This window comes from Heterodontus francisci, chromosome 22 (assembly GCF_036365525.1).
Source record: "Heterodontus francisci isolate sHetFra1 chromosome 22, sHetFra1.hap1, whole genome shotgun sequence".
Taxonomy (NCBI): domain Eukaryota; kingdom Metazoa; phylum Chordata; class Chondrichthyes; order Heterodontiformes; family Heterodontidae; genus Heterodontus; species Heterodontus francisci.
Window position 1 is genome coordinate 35,373,764 of NC_090392.1, and position 22,535 is coordinate 35,396,298.

The 22,535-nt window shown below is 44.0% G+C and overlaps 7 non-coding genes across 7 annotated transcripts; all 7 read right to left on the bottom strand.

The window, feature by feature from the left end:
• Positions 1-1,227: 1,227 nt before the first annotated feature.
• trnav-uac (transfer RNA valine (anticodon UAC)) lies at positions 1,228-1,300 on the bottom strand. The gene has a single exon. It is a non-coding gene; the product is annotated as a tRNA-Val (tRNA).
• A 3,396-nt stretch (positions 1,301-4,696) lies between these two features.
• Positions 4,697-4,769, bottom strand: trnav-cac (transfer RNA valine (anticodon CAC)). The gene has a single exon. It is a non-coding gene; the product is annotated as a tRNA-Val (tRNA).
• A 3,396-nt stretch (positions 4,770-8,165) lies between these two features.
• On the bottom strand, positions 8,166-8,238 carry trnav-cac (transfer RNA valine (anticodon CAC)). Its single transcript has one exon. It is a non-coding gene; the product is annotated as a tRNA-Val (tRNA).
• Positions 8,239-11,635: 3,397 nt separating this feature from the next.
• trnav-cac (transfer RNA valine (anticodon CAC)) lies at positions 11,636-11,708 on the bottom strand. The gene has a single exon. It is a non-coding gene; the product is annotated as a tRNA-Val (tRNA).
• A 3,396-nt stretch (positions 11,709-15,104) lies between these two features.
• On the bottom strand, positions 15,105-15,177 carry trnav-cac (transfer RNA valine (anticodon CAC)). Its single transcript has one exon. It is a non-coding gene; the product is annotated as a tRNA-Val (tRNA).
• A 3,397-nt stretch (positions 15,178-18,574) lies between these two features.
• On the bottom strand, positions 18,575-18,647 carry trnav-uac (transfer RNA valine (anticodon UAC)). The gene has a single exon. It is a non-coding gene; the product is annotated as a tRNA-Val (tRNA).
• A 3,396-nt stretch (positions 18,648-22,043) lies between these two features.
• On the bottom strand, positions 22,044-22,116 carry trnav-uac (transfer RNA valine (anticodon UAC)). The gene has a single exon. It is a non-coding gene; the product is annotated as a tRNA-Val (tRNA).
• Between the last annotated feature and the right edge of the window lie 419 nt (positions 22,117-22,535).

The following is a 22,535-nucleotide window of genomic DNA, read 5'->3' on the forward strand; positions in this document are numbered from 1 at the left end:
TTCTGAAGAAGGGTCACTGAGCCGAAATGTTAACTCTGCTTCTGTCTCCACAGATGCTGCCAGTCGTGCTGAGTATTTCCAGAATTTCTTGTTTTTTTTTCAGATTTCCAGCATCCACAGTATTTTGCTTTTATTCATGTATATTCTTCCTCGGTTCAATATGAAGGAGCGCTTTGATATTGAGCGGAGCCGCAGTGCATCTCATTTTCAACGCCACCTTGTTAGTGTTCCTGTTACTTGCCGAATGAAGAACAAAATAAAATGATAATTTGGCAGGTCTGCCTGTTTCCTTAGCTTCAGTTACAGAATCAGCTGTGTCCGTCTTGAAGGGAGGCAAAGTACTCCTAGCGGCTCTGCGTGACGCTGAATAGTTATGTTAATCTGCATCAATAAATCCAGGTATGTCTCTGTTACTGACTGAACAAAACGCTATTAAATCTGTGAGCGACTGTCATAACTTAAATAAATTTTCCCCCTCTGCGTGTCATGAACCTTTACCCCTTGTCATAATTGCGGCTGCATGTTAAGAGCTGGGTTATCAAGGTGCTTAAGACACCAAGAATCTGCTGCAGCAGTGGTTAAATTGAAAAGGATTTTTGCCCCTTTTACACAAGAAGAAATGTTCAGGAGGAGCAATTTCCCCCAACTTGTTTCCACCGGAGATTCATCATTGCAACGCAAAGAAAGTTTCAGTCACTTGGGTGTTCTGTCAGAGCTGCTCGGAGGTTCAGTGACCCGGATATCATGTGCCTACGTTTTGCTGAGACGGTGCTTGGTTTCTGGGGAGATTTGGCCCGGGTTGTGCTATTTTACCTCCCCGAGATGGCCAGTAACCTGTTGATTCAGGCAGCAGACGCCACTTGCTGCTGACAGCGAGTAATTGGACAGTGCGGGTCAAAATATTGCAGCGTGCCCCTGTCTCAACGACTGTGGAGCTGGTGAAAGAGAATTGCTGATGTGCTTTTGCCTCGTCTGAAATGAGACTAAGATTCGCTGTGACTTAGCAAGCTCGTGTTGCAGGTTTCTATTCTAATCTGAGCCAAATAAAGTGTCACTGCTCGGTTTTGAGGAACTTTCTGCAGCATCAGGACTAGAAAGAGGAGCGAGTGCAAGGCATTGTGCACACAATGTGCAAGAGAAAGAGAGCTTTGAGAAATTGTGTTGTGTTAATGGGGAATGTCAATGATTGCACATTTCTTGCGAAGATGTTCGGGTTGGTTTTGAAAATGTTTCTGCCCAGTTTCGAACTGGGGACCTTTTGCGTGTAAGGCAAACGTGATCACCACTACACTACAGAAACTCAACACAGTTGCAGCGCTGAGGAAGCTGCAAGTATTGTTAAACTGTACAGTCTTAATCGATTTGTGCTGCTTGTTTCATTGAAATGCAATTCCACTGTGACATTTCGCAAGGCTGCAGAGGTATTGACCCAGCCATGGACGATCAGCAGTGCACAACACATCGCCAGTCCATTCAGGCCATCGTACCATTGCCAGTTTTTTGAAAGACTTGCCATTTGGGCCCACTTCCTTAGCTCTGCTTTTCTTTGCCTCTCCTTTCATGCAATTATCCAATTCCCTTTTTTTTAAACTCTACCTTAAGAAACTAAGTTTGTAAGAGGTGCAGCAGCTGCTGCAGTGTTAATGCACAGTGTGCCATCATTGACAAAGATTCCCTTCCCCAACCACACCAAGACATCCACTTGGGATTCTTGCCAACTTCTGGATTTCATTTCTCATTATTTACTGATTGCACTGACACATATTTGTGTTTTTAAACTCTTTATTTTGATCAAATGAGTCCTTATTTTGCTGAGTTGCTACATACAATGTGATTACCCTCGCAGTAGAATGCATAACAGAGGCAGTTATATAATGGGGGCGAAGCTTCACTGCAGCTATATAATGTCCTGGTTGGACCCCACTGCATAGTCTGGGCATGCCAATTTATATAGTATACAAATTGGCCTTGGTATACAGGGCAGTTCAGATCCAGCAGAATGTTTGCAGAGTTCAAATGGTTAGATTAGGAAGCCATGTCCCCTCTTCCACAGAGACAGCTGTTGGTTTCCACCTGGTGCCTCACTTGTCTCTGAATTTCAAGGTGTAGAATGAAATCAAGCAACGTAACCCAAGTTTGCAATGCATTCCACGCAATCATCAAACACATCATTCCTGTCTTCCTCACCTTAGCTGCACAGCCCTCGATAAGTTGCAATCCATGTAACACAGGATTTGTTCCAGGTTTAGGCTTTCAGTAGGATTATAATAATATCTGTGCCCTCATCTTGAAATGAGATTCTCAGCAATATCCAACACAAATTGAATTGTATAGATGACAGGCAAATATAAGAAAACAGGTCAGTATGCAACACAATCCCATGGTGCCCATTTTCAGATGCACAATAGTCATCTTTTCCAGCAAAGGAAAGAATTTTTCAGTGAATCATTTGCAAAGTCAGAGTTAATGGCATTTGTGCTTTTCTTTCTTCTTGTTTTGCAACATACTGGCGCCTAAATCCAATTCATGTATATTCATGTTTATTGGGGAGACCAAACGCAGACTGGGTGACCGCTTTGCGGAAGACGTCGGCTCAGTCCGCAAGCAGGACCCTGAGCATCCGGTTGCTTGCCATTTCAAGACTGCCCACTGCTCTCATGCTCACATCTCTATCCTGGGATTGCCTCAGTGTTCCAGTGAACATCAACACAAGCTCGAAAAACAGCATCCCGTTGACCGATTAGTTTAGTTTGGTGATGCAGCAGTGAAACAGGCCCTTCGGCCCACCGAGTCTGTGCTGACCATCGACCACCCATTTATACTAATCCGACACGAATTCCATATTCCTACCACATCCCCACCTTCCCTATATTTCCCTACCACCTCCCTATACGAGGGGCAATTTATAATGGCCAATTAACCTATCAAGCAGCCAGTCTTTGGCATGTGGGAGGAAACCGGAGCACCCAGAGGAATCCCACGCAGACACAGGGAGAACTTGCAAACACCACGCAGGCAGTGCCCAGAATTGAAAGCGGGTCGCTGGAGCTGTGAGGCTGCGGTGTGAACCACTGCACACGAGAGCGTGCCGGACTGAATATTGAGTTCAATAATTCCAGAGCATGACGGGGCCCCCATTTTACTTTCATTTTTTGTTATTTTTCATTTTTACATTTTTTACATTTTTTTGTATGTTTATTTTATTTCATCTTAGTTTGTTCAGTTTGCTTACCCACTGTTTTTTTTCCTGTTTGTACTTGCTGCTGTTCAATTTTCAGTCCATTAACAGTCCTCTCTGTACTAATGCTTTGTCTTTCAACACACCATTAACATATTGTTTGCCTTTGCTCCATGACCTTCTGGTCAGCTATTCTGTGGCCTTGTCCAATCTACACCTTCTCCTTTGTTATCTCTTGCTCCACCCCCGCTTTACTTGCTTCTAACCTTTGACGTTTCTAATATTTGCCAGTTCTGAAGAAGGGTCACTGAGCCGAAATGTTAACTCTGCTTCTGTCTCCACAGATGCTGCCAGTCGTGCTGAGTATTTCCAGAATTTCTTGTTTTTTTTTCAGATTTCCAGCATCCACAGTATTTTGCTTTTATTCATGTATATTCTTCCTCGGTTCAATATGAAGGAGCGCTTTGATATTGAGCGGAGCCGCAGTGCATCTCATTTTCAACGCCACCTTGTTAGTGTTCCTGTTACTTGCCGAATGAAGAACAAAATAAAATGATAATTTGGCAGGTCTGCCTGTTTCCTTAGCTTCAGTTACAGAATCAGCTGTGTCCGTCTTGAAGGGAGGCAAAGTACTCCTAGCGGCTCTGCGTGACGCTGAATAGTTATGTTAATCTGCATCAATAAATCCAGGTATGTCTCTGTTACTGACTGAACAAAACGCTATTAAATCTGTGAGCGACTGTCATAACTTAAATAAATTTTCCCCCTCTGCGTGTCATGAACCTTTACCCCTTGTCATAATTGCGGCTGCATGTTAAGAGCTGGGTTATCAAGGTGCTTAAGACACCAAGAATCTGCTGCAGCAGTGGTTAAATTGAAAAGGATTTTTGCCCCTTTTACACAAGAAGAAATGTTCAGGAGGAGCAATTTCCCCCAACTTGTTTCCACCGGAGATTCATCATTGCAACGCAAAGAAAGTTTCAGTCACTTGGGTGTTCTGTCAGAGCTGCTCGGAGGTTCAGTGACCCGGATATCATGTGCCTACGTTTTGCTGAGCCGGTGCTTGGTTTCTGGGGAGATTTGGCCCGGGTTGTGCTATTTTACCTCCCCGAGATGGCCAGTAACCTGTTGATTGAGGCAGCAGACGCCACTTGCTGCTGACAGCGAGTAATTGGACAGTGCGGGTCAAAATATTGCAGCGTGCCCCTGTCTCAACGACTGTGGAGCTGGTGAAAGTGAATTGCTGATGTGCTTTTGCCTCGTCTGAAATGAGACTAAGATTCGCTGTGACTTAGCAAGCTCGTGTTGCAGGTTTCTATTCTAATCTGAGCCAAATAAAGTGTCACTGCTCGGTTTTGAGGAACTTTCTGCAGCATCAGGACTAGAAAGAGGAGCGAGTGCAAGGCATTGTGCACACAATGTGCAAGAGAAAGAGAGCTTTGAGAAATTGTGTTGTGTTAATGGGGAATGTCAATGATTGCACATTTCTTGCGAAGATGTTCGGGTTGGTTTTGAAAATGTTTCTGCCCAGTTTCGAACTGGGGACCTTTTGCGTGTGAGGCAAACGTGATCACCACTACACTACAGAAACTCAACACAGTTGCAGAGCTGAGGAAGCTACAAGTATTGTTAAACTGTACAGTCTTAATCGATTTGTGCTGCTTGTTTCATTGAAATGCAATTCCACTGTGACATTTCGCAAGGCTGCAGAGGTATTGACCCAGCCATGGACGATCAGCAGTGCACAACACATCGCCAGTCCATTCAGGCCATCGTACCATTGCCAGTTTTTTGAAAGACTTGCCATTTGGGCCCACTTCCTTAGCTCTGCTTTTCTTTGCCTCTCCTTTCATGCAATTATCCAATTCCCTTTTTTTTAAACTCTACCTTAAGAAACTAAGTTTGTAAGAGGTGCAGCAGCTGCTGCAGTGTTAATGCACAGTGTGCCATCATTGACAAAGATTCCCTTCCCCAACCACACCAAGACATCCACTTGGGATTCTTGCCAACTTCTGGATTTCATTTCTCATTATTTACTGATTGCACTGACACATATTTGTGTTTTTAAACTCTTTATTTTGATCAAATGAGTCCTTATTTTGCTGAGTTGCTACATACAATGTGATTACCCTCGCAGTAGAATGCATAACAGAGGCAGTTATATAATGGGGGCGAAGCTTCACTGCAGCTATATAATGTCCTGGTTGGACCCCACTGCATAGTCTGGGCATGCCAATTTATATAGTATACAAATTGGCCTTGGTATACAGGGCAGTTCAGATCCAGCAGAATGTTTGCAGAGTTCAAATGGTTAGATTAGGAAGCCATGTCCCCTCTTCCACAGAGACAGCTGTTGGTTTCCACCTGGTGCCTCACTTGTTTCTGAATTTCAAGGTGTAGAATGAAATCAAGCAACGTAACCCAAGTTTGCAATGCATTCCACGCAATCATCAAACACATCATTCCTGTCTTCCTCACCTTAGCTGCACAGCCCTCGATAAGTTGCAATCCATGTAACACAGGATTTGTTCCAGGTTTAGGCTTTCAGTAGGATTATAATAATATCTGTGCCCTCATCTTGAAATGAGATTCTCAGCAATATCCAACACAAATTGAATTGCACAGATGACAGGCAAATATAAGAAAACAGGTCAGTATGCAACACAATCCCATGGTGCCCATTTTCAGATGCACAATAGTCATCTTTTCCAGCAAAGGAAAGAATTTTTCAGTGAATCATTTGCAAAGTCAGAGTTAATGGCATTTGTGCTTTTCTTTCTTCTTGTTTTGCAACGTACTGGCGCCTAAATCCAATTCATGTATATTCATGTTTATTGGGGAGACCAAACGCAGACTGGGTGACCGCTTTGCGGAAGACATCGGCTCAGTCCGCAAGCAGGACCCTGAGCTTCCGGTTGCTTGCCATTTCAAGACTGCCCACTGCTCTCATGCTCACATCTCTATCCTGGGATTGCCTCAGTGTTCCAGTGAACATCAACACAAGCTCGAAAAACAGCATCCCGTTGACCGATTAGTTTAGTTTGGTGATGCAGCAGTGAAACAGGCCCTTCGGCCCACCGAGTCTGTGCTGACCATCGACCACCCATTTATACTAATCCGACACGAATTCCATATTCCTACCACATCCCCACCTTCCCTATATTTCCCTACCACCTCCCTATACGAGGGGCAATTTATAATGGCCAATTAACCTATCAAGCAGCCAGTCTTTGGCATGTGGGAGGAAACCGGAGCACCCAGAGGAATCCCACGCAGACACAGGGAGAACTTGCAAACACCACGCAGGCAGTGCCCAGAATTGAAAGCGGGTCGCTGGAGCTGTGAGGCTGCGGTGTGAACCACTGCACACGAGAGCGTGCCGGACTGAATATTGAGTTCAATAATTCCAGAGCATGACGGGGCCCCCATTTTACTTTCATTTTTTGTTATTTTTCATTTTTACATTTTTTACATTTTTTTGTATGTTTATTTTATTTCATCTTAGTTTGTTCAGTTTGCTTACCCACTGTTTTTTTTCCTGTTTGTACTTGCTGCTGTTCAATTTTCAGTCCATTAACAGTCCTCTCTGTACTAATGCTTTGTCTTTCAACACACCATTAACATATTGTTTGCCTTTTCTCCATGACCTTCTGGTCAGCTATTCTGTGGCCTTGTCCAATCTACACCTTCTCCTTTGTTATCTCTTGCTCCACCCCCGCTTTACTTGCTTCTAACCTTTGACGTTTCTAATATTTGCCAGTTCTGAAGAAGGGTCACTGAGCCGAAATGTTAACTCTGCTTCTGTCTCCACAGATGCTGCCAGTCGTGCTGAGTATTTCCAGAATTTCTTGTTTTTTTTTCAGATTTCCAGCATCCACAGTATTTTGCTTTTATTCATGTATATTCTTCCTCGGTTCAATATGAAGGAGCGCTTTGATATTGAGCGGAGCCGCAGTGCATCTCATTTTCAACGCCACCTTGTTAGTGTTCCTGTTACTTGCCGAATGAAGAACAAAATAAAATGATAATTTGGCAGGTCTGCCTGTTTCCTTAGCTTCAGTTACAGAATCAGCTGTGTCCGTCTTGAAGGGAGGCAAAGTACTCCTAGCGGCTCTGCGTGACGCTGAATAGTTATGTTAATCTGCATCAATAAATCCAGGTATGTCTCTGTTACTGACTGAACAAAACGCTATTAAATCTGTGAGCGACTGTCATAACTTAAATAAATTTTCCCCCTCTGCGTGTCATGAACCTTTACCCCTTGTCATAATTGCGGCTGCATGTTAAGAGCTGGGTTATCAAGGTGCTTAAGACACCAAGAATCTGCTGCAGCAGTGGTTAAATTGAAAAGGATTTTTGCCCCTTTTACACAAGAAGAAATGTTCAGGAGGAGCAATTTCCCCCAACTTGTTTCCACCGGAGATTCATCATTGCAACTCAAAGAAAGTTTCAGTCACTTGGCTGTTCTGTCAGAGCTGCTCGGAGGTTCAGTGACCCGGATATCATGTGCCTACGTTTTGCTGAGCCGGTGCTTGGTTTCTGGGGAGATTTGGCCCGGGTTGTGCTATTTTACCTCCCCGAGATGGCCAGTAACCTGTTGATTGAGGCAGCAGACGCCACTTGCTGCTGACAGCGAGTAATTGGACAGTGCGGGTCAAAATATTGCAGCGTGCCCCTGTCTCAACGACTGTGGAGCTGGTGAAAGTGAATTGCTGATGTGCTTTTGCCTCGTCTGAAATGAGACTAAGATTCGCTGTGACTTAGCAAGCTCGTGTTGCAGGTTTCTATTCTAATCTGAGCCAAATAAAGTGTCACTGCTCGGTTTTGAGGAACTTTCTGCAGCATCAGGACTAGAAAGAGGAGCGAGTGCAAGGCATTGTGCACACAATGTGCAAGAGAAAGAGAGCTTTGAGAAATTGTGTTGTGTTCATGGGGAATGTCAATGATTGCATATTTCTTGCGAAGATGTTCGGGTTGGTTTTGAAAATGTTTCTGCCCAGTTTCGAACTAGAGACCTTTTGCGTGTGAGGCAAACGTGATCACCACTACACTACAGAAACTCAACACAGTTGCAGCGCTGAGGAAGCTGCAAGTATTGTTAAACTGTACAGTCTTAATCGATTTGTGCTGCTTGTTTCATTGAAATGCAATTCCACTGTGACATTTCGCAAGGCTGCAGAGGTATTGACCCAGCCATGGACGATCAGCAGTGCACAACACATCGCCAGTCCATTCAGGCCATCGTACCATTGCCAGTTTTTTGAAAGACTTGCCATTTGGGCCCACTTCCTTAGCTCTGCTTTTCTTTGCCTCTCCTTTCATGCAATTATCCAATTCCCTTTTTTTTAAACTCTACCTTAAGAAACTAAGTTTGTAAGAGGTGCAGCAGCTGCTGCAGTGTTAATGCACAGTGTGCCATCATTGACAAAGATTCCCTTCCCCAACCACACCAAGACATCCACTTGGGATTCTTGCCAACTTCTGGATTTCATTTCTCATTATTTACTGATTGCACTGACACATATTTGTGTTTTTAAACTCTTTATTTTGATCAAATGAGTCCTTATTTTGCTGAGTTGCTACATACAATGTGATTACCCTCGCAGTAGAATGCATAACAGAGGCAGTTATATAATGGGGGCGAAGCTTCACTGCAGCTATATAATGTCCTGGTTGGACCCCACTGCAGAGTCTGGGCATGCCAATTTATATAGTATACAAATTGGCCTTGGTATACAGGGCAGTTCAGATCCAGCAGAATGTTTGCAGAGTTCAAATGGTTAGATTAGGAAGCCATGTCCCCTCTTCCACAGAGACAGCTGTTGGTTTCCACCTGGTGCCTCACTTGTTTCTGAATTTCAAGGTGTAGAATGAAATCAAGCAACGTAACCCAAGTTTGCAATGCATTCCACGCAATCATCAAACACATCATTCCTGTCTTCCTCACCTTAGCTGCACAGCCCTCGATAAGTTGCAATCCATGTAACACAGGATTTGTTCCAGGTTTAGGCTTTCAGTAGGATTATAATAATATCTGTGCCCTCATCTTGAAATGAGATTCTCAGCAATATCCAACACAAATTGAATTGCACAGATGACAGGCAAATATAAGAAAACAGGTCAGTATGCAACACAATCCCATGGTGCCCATTTTCAGATGCACAATAGTCATCCTTTCCAGCAAATGAAAGAATTTTTCAGTGAATCATTTGCAAAGTCAGAGTTAATGGCATTTGTGCTTTTCTTTCTTCTTGTTTTGCAACATACTGGCGCCTAAATCCAATTCATGTATATTCATGTTTGTTGGGGAGACCAAACGCAGACTGGGTGACCGCTTTGCGGAAGACATCGGCTCAGTCCGCAAGCAGGACCCTGAGCTTCCGGTTGCTTGCCATTTCAAGACTGCCCACTGCTCTCATGCTCACATCTCTATCCTGGGATTGCCTCAGTGTTCCAGTGAACATCAACACAAGCTCGAAAAACAGCATCCCGTTGACCGATTAGTTTAGTTTGGTGATGCAGCAGTGAAACAGGCCCTTCGGCCCACCGAGTCTGTGCTGACCATCGACCACCCATTTATACTAATCCGACACGAATTCCATATTCCTACCACATCCCCACCTTCCCTATATTTCCCTACCACCTCCCTATACGAGGGGCAATTTATAATGGCCAATTAACCTATCAAGCAGCCAGTCTTTGGCATGTGGGAGGAAACCGGAGCACCCAGAGGAATCCCACGCAGACACAGGGAGAACTTGCAAACACCACGCAGGCAGTGCCCAGAATTGAAAGCGGGTCGCTGGAGCTGTGAGGCTGCGGTGTGAACCACTGCACACGAGAGCGTGCCGGACTGAATATTGAGTTCAATAATTCCAGAGCATGACGGGGCCCCCATTTTACTTTCATTTTTTGTTATTTTTCATTTTTACATTTTTTACATTTTTTTGTATGTTTATTTTATTTCATCTTAGTTTGTTCAGTTTGCTTACCCACTGTTTTTTTTTCCTGTTTGTACTTGCTGCTGTTCAATTTTCAGTCCATTAACAGTCCTCTCTGTACTAATGCTTTGTCTTTCAACACACCATTAACATATTGTTTGCCTTTGCTCCATGACCTTCTGGTCAGCTATTCTGTGGCCTTGTCCAATCTACACCTTCTCCTTTGTTATCTCTTGCTCCACCCCCGCTTTACTTGCTTCTAACCTTTGACGTTTCTAATATTTGCCAGTTCTGAAGAAGGGTCACTGAGCCGAAATGTTAACTCTGCTTCTGTCTCCACAGATGCTGCCAGTCGTGCTGAGTATTTCCAGAATTTCTTGTTTTTTTTTCAGATTTCCAGCATCCACAGTATTTTGCTTTTATTCATGTATATTCTTCCTCGGTTCAATATGAAGGAGCGCTTTGATATTGAGCGGAGCCGCAGTGCATCTCATTTTCAACGCCACCTTGTTAGTGTTCCTGTTACTTGCCGAATGAAGAACAAAATAAAATGATAATTTGGCAGGTCTGCCTGTTTCCTTAGCTTCAGTTACAGAATCAGCTGTGTCCGTCTTGAAGGGAGGCAAAGTACTCCTAGCGGCTCTGCGTGACGCTGAATAGTTATGTTAATCTGCATCAATAAATCCAGGTATGTCTCTGTTACTGACTGAACAAAACGCTATTAAATCTGTGAGCGACTGTCATAACTTAAATAAATTTTCCCCCTCTGCGTGTCATGAACCTTTACCCCTTGTCATAATTGCGGCTGCATGTTAAGAGCTGGGTTATCAAGGTGCTTAAGACACCAAGAATCTGCTGCAGCAGTGGTTAAATTGAAAAGGATTTTTGCCCCTTTTACACAAGAAGAAATGTTCAGGAGGAGCAATTTCCCCCAACTTGTTTCCACCGGAGATTCATCATTGCAACGCAAAGAAAGTTTCAGTCACTTGGGTGTTCTGTCAGAGCTGCTCGGAGGTTCAGTGACCCGGATATCATGTGCCTACGTTTTGCTGAGCCGGTGCTTGGTTTCTGGGGAGATTTGGCCCGGGTTGTGCTATTTTACCTCCCCGAGATGGCCAGTAACCTGTTGATTGAGGCAGCAGACGCCACTTGCTGCTGACAGCGAGTAATTGGACAGTGCGGGTCAAAATATTGCAGCGTGCCCCTGTCTCAACGACTGTGGAGCTGGTGAAAGTGAATTGCTGATGTGCTTTTGCCTCGTCTGAAATGAGACTAAGATTCGCTGTGACTTAGCAAGCTCGTGTTGCAGGTTTCTATTCTAATCTGAGCCAAATAAAGTGTCACTGCTCGGTTTTGAGGAACTTTCTGCAGCATCAGGACTAGAAAGAGGAGCGAGTGCAAGGCATTGTGCACACAATGTGCAAGAGAAAGAGAGCTTTGAGAAATTGTGTTGTGTTAATGGGGAATGTCAATGATTGCACATTTCTTGCGAAGATGTTCGGGTTGGTTTTGAAAATGTTTCTGCCCAGTTTCGAACTGGGGACCTTTTGCGTGTGAGGCAAACGTGATCACCACTACACTACAGAAACTCAACACAGTTGCAGAGCTGAGGAAGCTACAAGTATTGTTAAACTGTACAGTCTTAATCGATTTGTGCTGCTTGTTTCATTGAAATGCAATTCCACTGTGACATTTCGCAAGGCTGCAGAGGTATTGACCCAGCCATGGACGATCAGCAGTGCACAACACATCGCCAGTCCATTCAGGCCATCGTACCATTGCCAGTTTTTTGAAAGACTTGCCATTTGGGCCCACTTCCTTAGCTCTGCTTTTCTTTGCCTCTCCTTTCATGCAATTATCCAATTCCCTTTTTTTTAAACTCTACCTTAAGAAACTAAGTTTGTAAGAGGTGCAGCAGCTGCTGCAGTGTTAATGCACAGTGTGCCATCATTGACAAAGATTCCCTTCCCCAACCACACCAAGACATCCACTTGGGATTCTTGCCAACTTCTGGATTTCATTTCTCATTATTTACTGATTGCACTGACACATATTTGTGTTTTTAAACTCTTTATTTTGATCAAATGAGTCCTTATTTTGCTGAGTTGCTACATACAATGTGATTACCCTCGCAGTAGAATGCATAACAGAGGCAGTTATATAATGGGGGCGAAGCTTCACTGCAGCTATATAATGTCCTGGTTGGACCCCACTGCATAGTCTGGGCATGCCAATTTATATAGTATACAAATTGGCCTTGGTATACAGGGCAGTTCAGATCCAGCAGAATGTTTGCAGAGTTCAAATGGTTAGATTAGGAAGCCATGTCCCCTCTTCCACAGAGACAGCTGTTGGTTTCCACCTGGTGCCTCACTTGTTTCTGAATTTCAAGGTGTAGAATGAAATCAAGCAACGTAACCCAAGTTTGCAATGCATTCCACGCAATCATCAAACACATCATTCCTGTCTTCCTCACCTTAGCTGCACAGCCCTCGATAAGTTGCAATCCATGTAACACAGGATTTGTTCCAGGTTTAGGCTTTCAGTAGGATTATAATAATATCTGTGCCCTCATCTTGAAATGAGATTCTCAGCAATATCCAACACAAATTGAATTGCACAGATGACAGGCAAATATAAGAAAACAGGTCAGTATGCAACACAATCCCATGGTGCCCATTTTCAGATGCACAATAGTCATCTTTTCCAGCAAAGGAAAGAATTTTTCAGTGAATCATTTGCAAAGTCAGAGTTAATGGCATTTGTGCTTTTCTTTCTTCTTGTTTTGCAACGTACTGGCGCCTAAATCCAATTCATGTATATTCATGTTTATTGGGGAGACCAAACGCAGACTGGGTGACCGCTTTGCGGAAGACATCGGCTCAGTCCGCAAGCAGGACCCTGAGCTTCCGGTTGCTTGCCATTTCAAGACTGCCCACTGCTCTCATGCTCACATCTCTATCCTGGGATTGCCTCAGTGTTCCAGTGAACATCAACACAAGCTCGAAAAACAGCATCCCGTTGACCGATTAGTTTAGTTTGGTGATGCAGCAGTGAAACAGGCCCTTCGGCCCACCGAGTCTGTGCTGACCATCGACCACCCATTTATACTAATCCGACACGAATTCCATATTCCTACCACATCCCCACCTTCCCTATATTTCCCTACCACCTCCCTATACGAGGGGCAATTTATAATGGCCAATTAACCTATCAAGCAGCCAGTCTTTGGCATGTGGGAGGAAACCGGAGCACCCAGAGGAATCCCACGCAGACACAGGGAGAACTTGCAAACACCACGCAGGCAGTGCCCAGAATTGAAAGCGGGTCGCTGGAGCTGTGAGGCTGCGGTGTGAACCACTGCACACGAGAGCGTGCCGGACTGAATATTGAGTTCAATAATTCCAGAGCATGACGGGGCCCCCATTTTACTTTCATTTTTTGTTATTTTTCATTTTTACATTTTTTACATTTTTTTGTATGTTTATTTTATTTCATCTTAGTTTGTTCAGTTTGCTTACCCACTGTTTTTTTTCCTGTTTGTACTTGCTGCTGTTCAATTTTCAGTCCATTAACAGTCCTCTCTGTACTAATGCTTTGTCTTTCAACACACCATTAACATATTGTTTGCCTTTGCTCCATGACCTTCTGGTCAGCTATTCTGTGGCCTTGTCCAATCTACACCTTCTCCTTTGTTATCTCTTGCTCCACCCCCGCTTTACTTGCTTCTAACCTTTGACGTTTCTAATATTTGCCAGTTCTGAAGAAGGGTCACTGAGCCGAAATGTTAACTCTGCTTCTGTCTCCACAGATGCTGCCAGTCGTGCTGAGTATTTCCAGAATTTCTTGTTTTTTTTTCAGATTTCCAGCATCCACAGTATTTTGCTTTTATTCATGTATATTCTTCCTCGGTTCAATATGAAGGAGCGCTTTGATATTGAGCGGAGCCGCAGTGCATCTCATTTTCAACGCCACCTTGTTAGTGTTCCTGTTACTTGCCGAATGAAGAACAAAATAAAATGATAATTTGGCAGGTCTGCCTGTTTCCTTAGCTTCAGTTACAGAATCAGCTGTATCCGTCTTGAAGGGAGGCAAAGTACTCCTAGCGGCTCTGCGTGACGCTGAATAGTTATGTTAATCTGCATCAATAAATCCAGGTATGTCTCTGTTACTGACTGAACAAAACGCTATTAAATCTGTGAGCGACTGTCATAACTTAAATAAATTTTCCCCCTCTGCGTGTCATGAACCTTTACCCCTTGTCATAATTGCGGCTGCATGTTAAGAGCTGGGTTATCAAGGTGCTTAAGACACCAAGAATCTGCTGCAGCAGTGGTTAAATTGAAAAGGATTTTTGCCCCTTTTACACAAGAAGAAATGTTCAGGAGGAGCAATTTCCCCCAACTTGTTTCCACCGGAGATTCATCATTGCAACTCAAAGAAAGTTTCAGTCACTTGGCTGTTCTGTCAGAGCTGCTCGGAGGTTCAGTGACCCGGATATCATGTGCCTACGTTTTGCTGAGCCGGTGCTTGGTTTCTGGGGAGATTTGGCCCGGGTTGTGCTATTTTACCTCCCCGAGATGGCCAGTAACCTGTTGATTGAGGCAGCAGACGCCACTTGCTGCTGACAGCGAGTAATTGGACAGTGCGGGTCAAAATATTGCAGCGTGCCCCTGTCTCAACGACTGTGGAGCTGGTGAAAGTGAATTGCTGATGTGCTTTTGCCTCGTCTGAAATGAGACTAAGATTCGCTGTGACTTAGCAAGCTCGTGTTGCAGGTTTCTATTCTAATCTGAGCCAAATAAAGTGTCACTGCTCGGTTTTGAGGAACTTTCTGCAGCATCAGGACTAGAAAGAGGAGCGAGTGCAAGGCATTGTGCACACAATGTGCAAGAGAAAGAGAGCTTTGAGAAATTGTGTTGTGTTCATGGGGAATGTCAATGATTGCATATTTCTTGCGAAGATGTTCGGGTTGGTTTTGAAAATGTTTCTGCCCAGTTTCGAACTAGAGACCTTTTGCGTGTGAGGCAAACGTGATCACCACTACACTACAGAAACTCAACACAGTTGCAGCGCTGAGGAAGCTGCAAGTATTGTTAAACTGTACAGTCTTAATCGATTTGTGCTGCTTGTTTCATTGAAATGCAATTCCACTGTGACATTTCGCAAGGCTGCAGAGGTATTGACCCAGCCATGGACGATCAGCAGTGCACAACACATCGCCAGTCCATTCAGGCCATCGTACCATTGCCAGTTTTTTGAAAGACTTGCCATTTGGGCCCACTTCCTTAGCTCTGCTTTTCTTTGCCTCTCCTTTCATGCAATTATCCAATTCCCTTTTTTTTAAACTCTACCTTAAGAAACTAAGTTTGTAAGAGGTGCAGCAGCTGCTGCAGTGTTAATGCACAGTGTGCCATCATTGACAAAGATTCCCTTCCCCAACCACACCAAGACATCCACTTGGGATTCTTGCCAACTTCTGGATTTCATTTCTCATTATTTACTGATTGCACTGACACATATTTGTGTTTTTAAACTCTTTATTTTGATCAAATGAGTCCTTATTTTGCTGAGTTGCTACATACAATGTGATTACCCTCGCAGTAGAATGCATAACAGAGGCAGTTATATAATGGGGGCGAAGCTTCACTGCAGCTATATAATGTCCTGGTTGGACCCCACTGCAGAGTCTGGGCATGCCAATTTATATAGTATACAAATTGGCCTTGGTATACAGGGCAGTTCAGATCCAGCAGAATGTTTGCAGAGTTCAAATGGTTAGATTAGGAAGCCATGTCCCCTCTTCCACAGAGACAGCTGTTGGTTTCCACCTGGTGCCTCACTTGTTTCTGAATTTCAAGGTGTAGAATGAAATCAAGCAACGTAACCCAAGTTTGCAATGCATTCCACGCAATCATCAAACACATCATTCCTGTCTTCCTCACCTTAGCTGCACAGCCCTCGATAAGTTGCAATCCATGTAACACAGGATTTGTTCCAGGTTTAGGCTTTCAGTAGGATTATAATAATATCTGTGCCCTCATCTTGAAATGAGATTCTCAGCAATATCCAACACAAATTGAATTGCACAGATGACAGGCAAATATAAGAAAACAGGTCAGTATGCAACACAATCCCATGGTGCCCATTTTCAGATGCACAATAGTCATCCTTTCCAGCAAATGAAAGAATTTTTCAGTGAATCATTTGCAAAGTCAGAGTTAATGGCATTTGTGCTTTTCTTTCTTCTTGTTTTGCAACATACTGGCGCCTAAATCCAATTCATGTATATTCATGTTTATTGGGGAGACCAAACGCAGACTGGGTGACCGCTTTGCGGAAGACATCGGCTCAGTCCGCAAGCAGGACCCTGAGCTTCCGGTTGCTTGCCATTTCAAGACTGCCCACTGCTCTCATGCTCACATCTCTATCCTGGGATTGCCTCAGTGTTCCAGTGAACATCAACACAAGCTCGAAAAACAGCATCCCGTTGACCGATTAGTTTAGTTTGGTGATGCAGCAGTGAAACAGGCCCTTCGGCCCACCGAGTCTGTGCTGACCATCGACCACCCATTTATACTAATCCGACACGAATTCCATATTCCTACCACATCCCCACCTTCCCTATATTTCCCTACCACCTCCCTATACGAGGGGCAATTTATAATGGCCAATTAACCTATCAAGCAGCCAGTCTTTGGCATGTGGGAGGAAACCGGAGCACCCAGAGGAATCCCACGCAGACACAGGGAGAACTTGCAAACACCACGCAGGCAGTGCCCAGAATTGAAAGCGGGTCGCTGGAGCTGTGAGGCTGCGGTGTGAACCACTGCACACGAGAGCGTGCCGGACTGAATATTGAGTTCAATAATTCCAGAGCATGACGGGGCCCCCATTTTACTTTCATTTTTTGTTATTTTTCATTTTTACATTTTTTACATTTTTTTGTATGTTTATTTTATTTCATCTTAGTTTGTTCAGTTTGCTTACCCACTGTTTTTTTTTCCTGTTTGTACTTGCTGCTGTTCAATTTTCAGTCCATTAACAGTCCTCTCTGTACTAATGCTTTGTCTTTCAACACACCATTAACATATTGTTTGCCTTTGCTCCATGACCTTCTGGTCAGCTATTCTGTGGCCTTGTCCAATCTACACCTTCTCCTTTGTTATCTCTTGCTCCACCCCCGCTTTACTTGCTTCTAACCTTTGACGTTTCTAATATTTGCCAGTTCTGAAGAAGGGTCACTGAGCCGAAATGTTAACTCTGCTTCTGTCTCCACAGATGCTGCCAGTCGTGCTGAGTATTTCCAGAATTTCTTGTTTTTTTTTCAGATTTCCAGCATCCACAGTATTTTGCTTTTATTCATGTATATTCTTCCTCGGTTCAATATGAAGGAGCGCTTTGATATTGAGCGGAGCCGCAGTGCATCTCATTTTCAACGCCACCTTGTTAGTGTTCCTGTTACTTGCCGAATGAAGAACAAAATAAAATGATAATTTGGCAGGTCTGCCTGTTTCCTTAGCTTCAGTTACAGAATCAGCTGTGTCCGTCTTGAAGGGAGGCAAAGTACTCCTAGCGGCTCTGCGTGACGCTGAATAGTTATGTTAATCTGCATCAATAAATCCAGGTATGTCTCTGTTACTGACTGAACAAAACGCTATTAAATCTGTGAGCGACTGTCATAACTTAAATAAATTTTCCCCCTCTGCGTGTCATGAACCTTTACCCCTTGTCATAATTGCGGCTGCATGTTAAGAGCTGGGTTATCAAGGTGCTTAAGACACCAAGAATCTGCTGCAGCAGTGGTTAAATTGAAAAGGATTTTTGCCCCTTTTACACAAGAAGAAATGTTCAGGAGGAGCAATTTCCCCCAACTTGTTTCCACCGGAGATTCATCATTGCAACGCAAAGAAAGTTTCAGTCACTTGGGTGTTCTGTCAGAGCTGCTCGGAGGTTCAGTGACCCGGATATCATGTGCCTACGTTTTGCTGAGCCGGTGCTTGGTTTCTGGGGAGATTTGGCCCGGGTTGTGCTATTTTACCTCCCCGAGATGGCCAGTAACCTGTTGATTCAGGCAGCAGACGCCACTTGCTGCTGACAGCGAGTAATTGGACAGTGCGGGTCAAAATATTGCAGCGTGCCCCTGTCTCAACGACTGTGGAGCTGGTGAAAGTGAATTGCTGATGTGCTTTTGCCTCGTCTGAAATGAGATTAAGATTCGCTGTGACTTAGCAAGCTCGTGTTGCAGGTTTCTATTCTAATCTGAGCCAAATAAAGTGTCACTGCTCGGTTTTGAGGAACTTTCTGCAGCATCAGGACTAGAAAGAGGAGCGAGTGCAAGGCATTGTGCACACAATGTGCAAGAGAAAGAGAGCTTTGAGAAATTGTGTTGTGTTAATGGGGAATGTCAATGATTGCACATTTCTTGCGAAGATGTTCGGGTTGGTTTTGAAAATGTTTCTGCCCAGTTTCGAACTGGGGACCTTTTGCGTGTAAGGCAAACGTGATCACCACTACACTACAGAAACTCAACACAGTTGCAGCGCTGAGGAAGCTGCAAGTATTGTTAAACTGTACAGTCTTAATCGATTTGTGCTGCTTGTTTCATTGAAATGCAATTCCACTGTGACATTTCGCAAGGCTGCAGAGGTATTGACCCAGCCATGGACGATCAGCAGTGCACAACACATCGCCAGTCCATTCAGGCCATCGTACCATTGCCAGTTTTTTGAAAGACTTGCCATTTGGGCCCACTTCCTTAGCTCTGCTTTTCTTTGCCTCTCCTTTCATGCAATTATCCAATTCCCTTTTTTTTAAACTCTACCTTAAGAAACTAAGTTTGTAAGAGGTGCAGCAGCTGCTGCAGTGTTAATGCACAGTGTGCCATCATTGACAAAGATTCCCTTCCCCAACCACACCAAGACATCCACTTGGGATTCTTGCCAACTTCTGGATTTCATTTCTCATTATTTACTGATTGCACTGACACATATTTGTGTTTTTAAACTCTTTATTTTGATCAAATGAGTCCTTATTTTGCTGAGTTGCTACATACAATGTGATTACCCTCGCAGTAGAATGCATAACAGAGGCAGTTATATAATGGGGGCGAAGCTTCACTGCAGCTATATAATGTCCTGGTTGGACCCCACTGCATAGTCTGGGCATGCCAATTTATATAGTATACAAATTGGCCTTGGTATACAGGGCAGTTCAGATCCAGCAGAATGTTTGCAGAGTTCAAATGGTTAGATTAGGAAGCCATGTCCCCTCTTCCACAGAGACAGCTGTTGGTTTCCACCTGGTGCCTCACTTGTCTCTGAATTTCAAGGTGTAGAATGAAATCAAGCAACGTAACCCAAGTTTGCAATGCATTCCACGCAATCATCAAACACATCATTCCTGTCTTCCTCACCTTAGCTGCACAGCCCTCGATAAGTTGCAATCCATGTAACACAGGATTTGTTCCAGGTTTAGGCTTTCAGTAGGATTATAATAATATCTGTGCCCTCATCTTGAAATGAGATTCTCAGCAATATCCAACACAAATTGAATTGCACAGATGACAGGCAAATATAAGAAAACAGGTCAGTATGCAACACAATCCCATGGTGCCCATTTTCAGATGCACAATAGTCATCTTTTCCAGCAAAGGAAAGAATTTTTCAGTGAATCATTTGCAAAGTCAGAGTTAATGGCATTTGTGCTTTTCTTTCTTCTTGTTTTGCAACATACTGGCGCCTAAATCCAATTCATGTATATTCATGTTTATTGGGGAGACCAAACGCAGACTGGGTGACCGCTTTGCGGAAGACATCGGCTCAGTCCGCAAGCAGGACCCTGAGCATCCGGTTGCTTGCCATTTCAAGACTGCCCACTGCTCTCATGCTCACATCTCTATCCTGGGATTGCCTCAGTGTTCCAGTGAACATCAACACAAGCTCGAAAAACAGCATCCCGTTGACCGATTAGTTTAGTTTGGTGATGCAGCAGTGAAACAGGCCCTTCGGCCCACCGAGTCTGTGCTGACCATCGACCACCCATTTATACTAATCCGACACGAATTCCATATTCCTACCACATCCCCACCTTCCCTATATTTCCCTACCACCTCCCTATACGAGGGGCAATTTATAATGGCCAATTAACCTATCAAGCAGCCAGTCTTTGGCATGTGGGAGGAAACCGGAGCACCCAGAGGAATCCCACGCAGACACAGGGAGAACTTGCAAACACCACGCAGGCAGTGCCCAGAATTGAAAGCGGGTCGCTGGAGCTGTGAGGCTGCGGTGTGAACCACTGCACACGAGAGCGTGCCGGACTGAATATTGAGTTCAATAATTCCAGAGCATGATGGGGCCCCCATTTTACTTTCATTTTTTGTTATTTTTCATTTTTACATTTTTTACATTTTTTTGTATGTTTATTTTATTTCATCTTAGTTTGTTCAGTTTGCTTACCCACTGTTTTTTTTCCTGTTTGTACTTGCTGCTGTTCAATTTTCAGTCCATTAACAGTCCTCTCTGTACTAATGCTTTGTCTTTCAACACACCATTAACATATTGTTTGCCTTTGCTCCATGACCTTCTGGTCAGCTATTCTGTGGCCTTGTCCAATCTACACCTTCTCCTTTGTTATCTCTTGCTCCACCCCCGCTTTACTTGCTTCTAACCTTTGACGTTTCTAATATTTGCCAGTTCTGAAGAAGGGTCACTGAGCCGAAATGTTAACTCTGCTTCTGTCTCCACAGATGCTGCCAGTCGTGCTGAGTATTTCCAGAATTTCTTGTTTTTTTTTCAGATTTCCAGCATCCACAGTATTTTGCTTTTATTCATGTATATTCTTCCTCGGTTCAATATGAAGGAGCGCTTTGATATTGAGCGGAGCCGCAGTGCATCTCATTTTCAACGCCACCTTGTTAGTGTTCCTGTTACTTGCCGAATGAAGAACAAAATAAAATGATAATTTGGCAGGTCTGCCTGTTTCCTTAGCTTCAGTTACAGAATCAGCTGTGTCCGTCTTGAAGGGAGGCAAAGTACTCCTAGCGGCTCTGCGTGACGCTGAATAGTTATGTTAATCTGCATCAATAAATCCAGGTATATCTCTGTTACTGACTGAACAAAACGCTATTAAATCTGTGAGCGACTGTCATAACTTAAATAAATTTTCCCCCTCTGCGTGTCATGAACCTTTACCCCTTGTCATAATTGCGGCTGCATGTTAAGAGCTGGGTTATCAAGATGCTTCAGACACCAAGAATCTGCTGCAGCAGTGGTTAAATTGAAAAGGATTTTTGCCCCTTTTCACCAAGAAGAAATGTTCAGGAGGAGCAATTTCCCCCAACTTGTTTCCACCGGAGATTCATCATTGCAACGCAAAGAAAGTTTCAGTCACTTGGCTGTTCTGTCAGAGCTGCTCGGAGGTTCAGAGACCCGGATATCATGTGCCTACGTTTTGCTGAGCCGGTGCTTGGTTGATGGGGAGATTTGGCCCGGGTTGTGCTATTTTACCTCCCCGAGATGGCCAATAACCTGTTGATTGAGGCAGCAGACGCCACTTGCTGCTGACAGCGAGTAATTGGACAGTGCGGGTCAAAATATTGCAGCGTGCCCCTGTCTCAACGACTGTGGAGCTGGTGAAAGTGAATTGCTGATGTGCTTTTGCCTCGTCTGAAATGAGACAAAGATTCGCTGATACTTCGCAAGCTCGTGTTGCAGGTTTCTATTCTAATCTGAGCCAAATAAAGTGTCACTGCTCGGTTTTGAGGAACTTTCTGCAGCATCAGGACTAGAAAGAGGAGCGAGTGCAAGGCATTGTGCACACAATGTGCAAGAGAAAGAGAGCTTTGAGAAATTGTGTTGTGTTCATGGGGAATGTCAATGATTGCATATTTCTTGCGAAGATGTTCGGGTTGGTTTTGAAAATGTTTCTGCCCAGTTTCGAACTGGGGACCTTTAGCGTGTAAGGCAAACGTGATCACCACTACACTACAGAAACTCAACACAGTTGCAGCGCTGAGGAAGCTGCAAGTATTGTTAAACTGTACAGTCTTAATCGATTTGTGCTGCTTGTTTCATTGAAATGCAATTCCACTGTGACATTTCGCAAGGCTGCAGAGGTATTGACCCAGCCATGGACGATCAGCAGTGCACAACACATCGCCAGTCCATTCAGTCCATCGTACCAGTGCCAGTTTTTTCAAAGACTTGCCATTTGGGCCCACTTCCTTAGCTCTGCTTTTCTTTGCCTCTCCTTTCATGCAATTATCCAATTCCCTTTTTTTTTAAACTCTACCTTAAGAAACTAAGTTTGTAAGAGGTGCAGCAGCTGCTGCAGTGTTAATGCACAGTGTGCCATCATTGACAAAGATTCCCTTCCCCAACCACACCAAGACATCCACTTGGGATTCTTGCCAA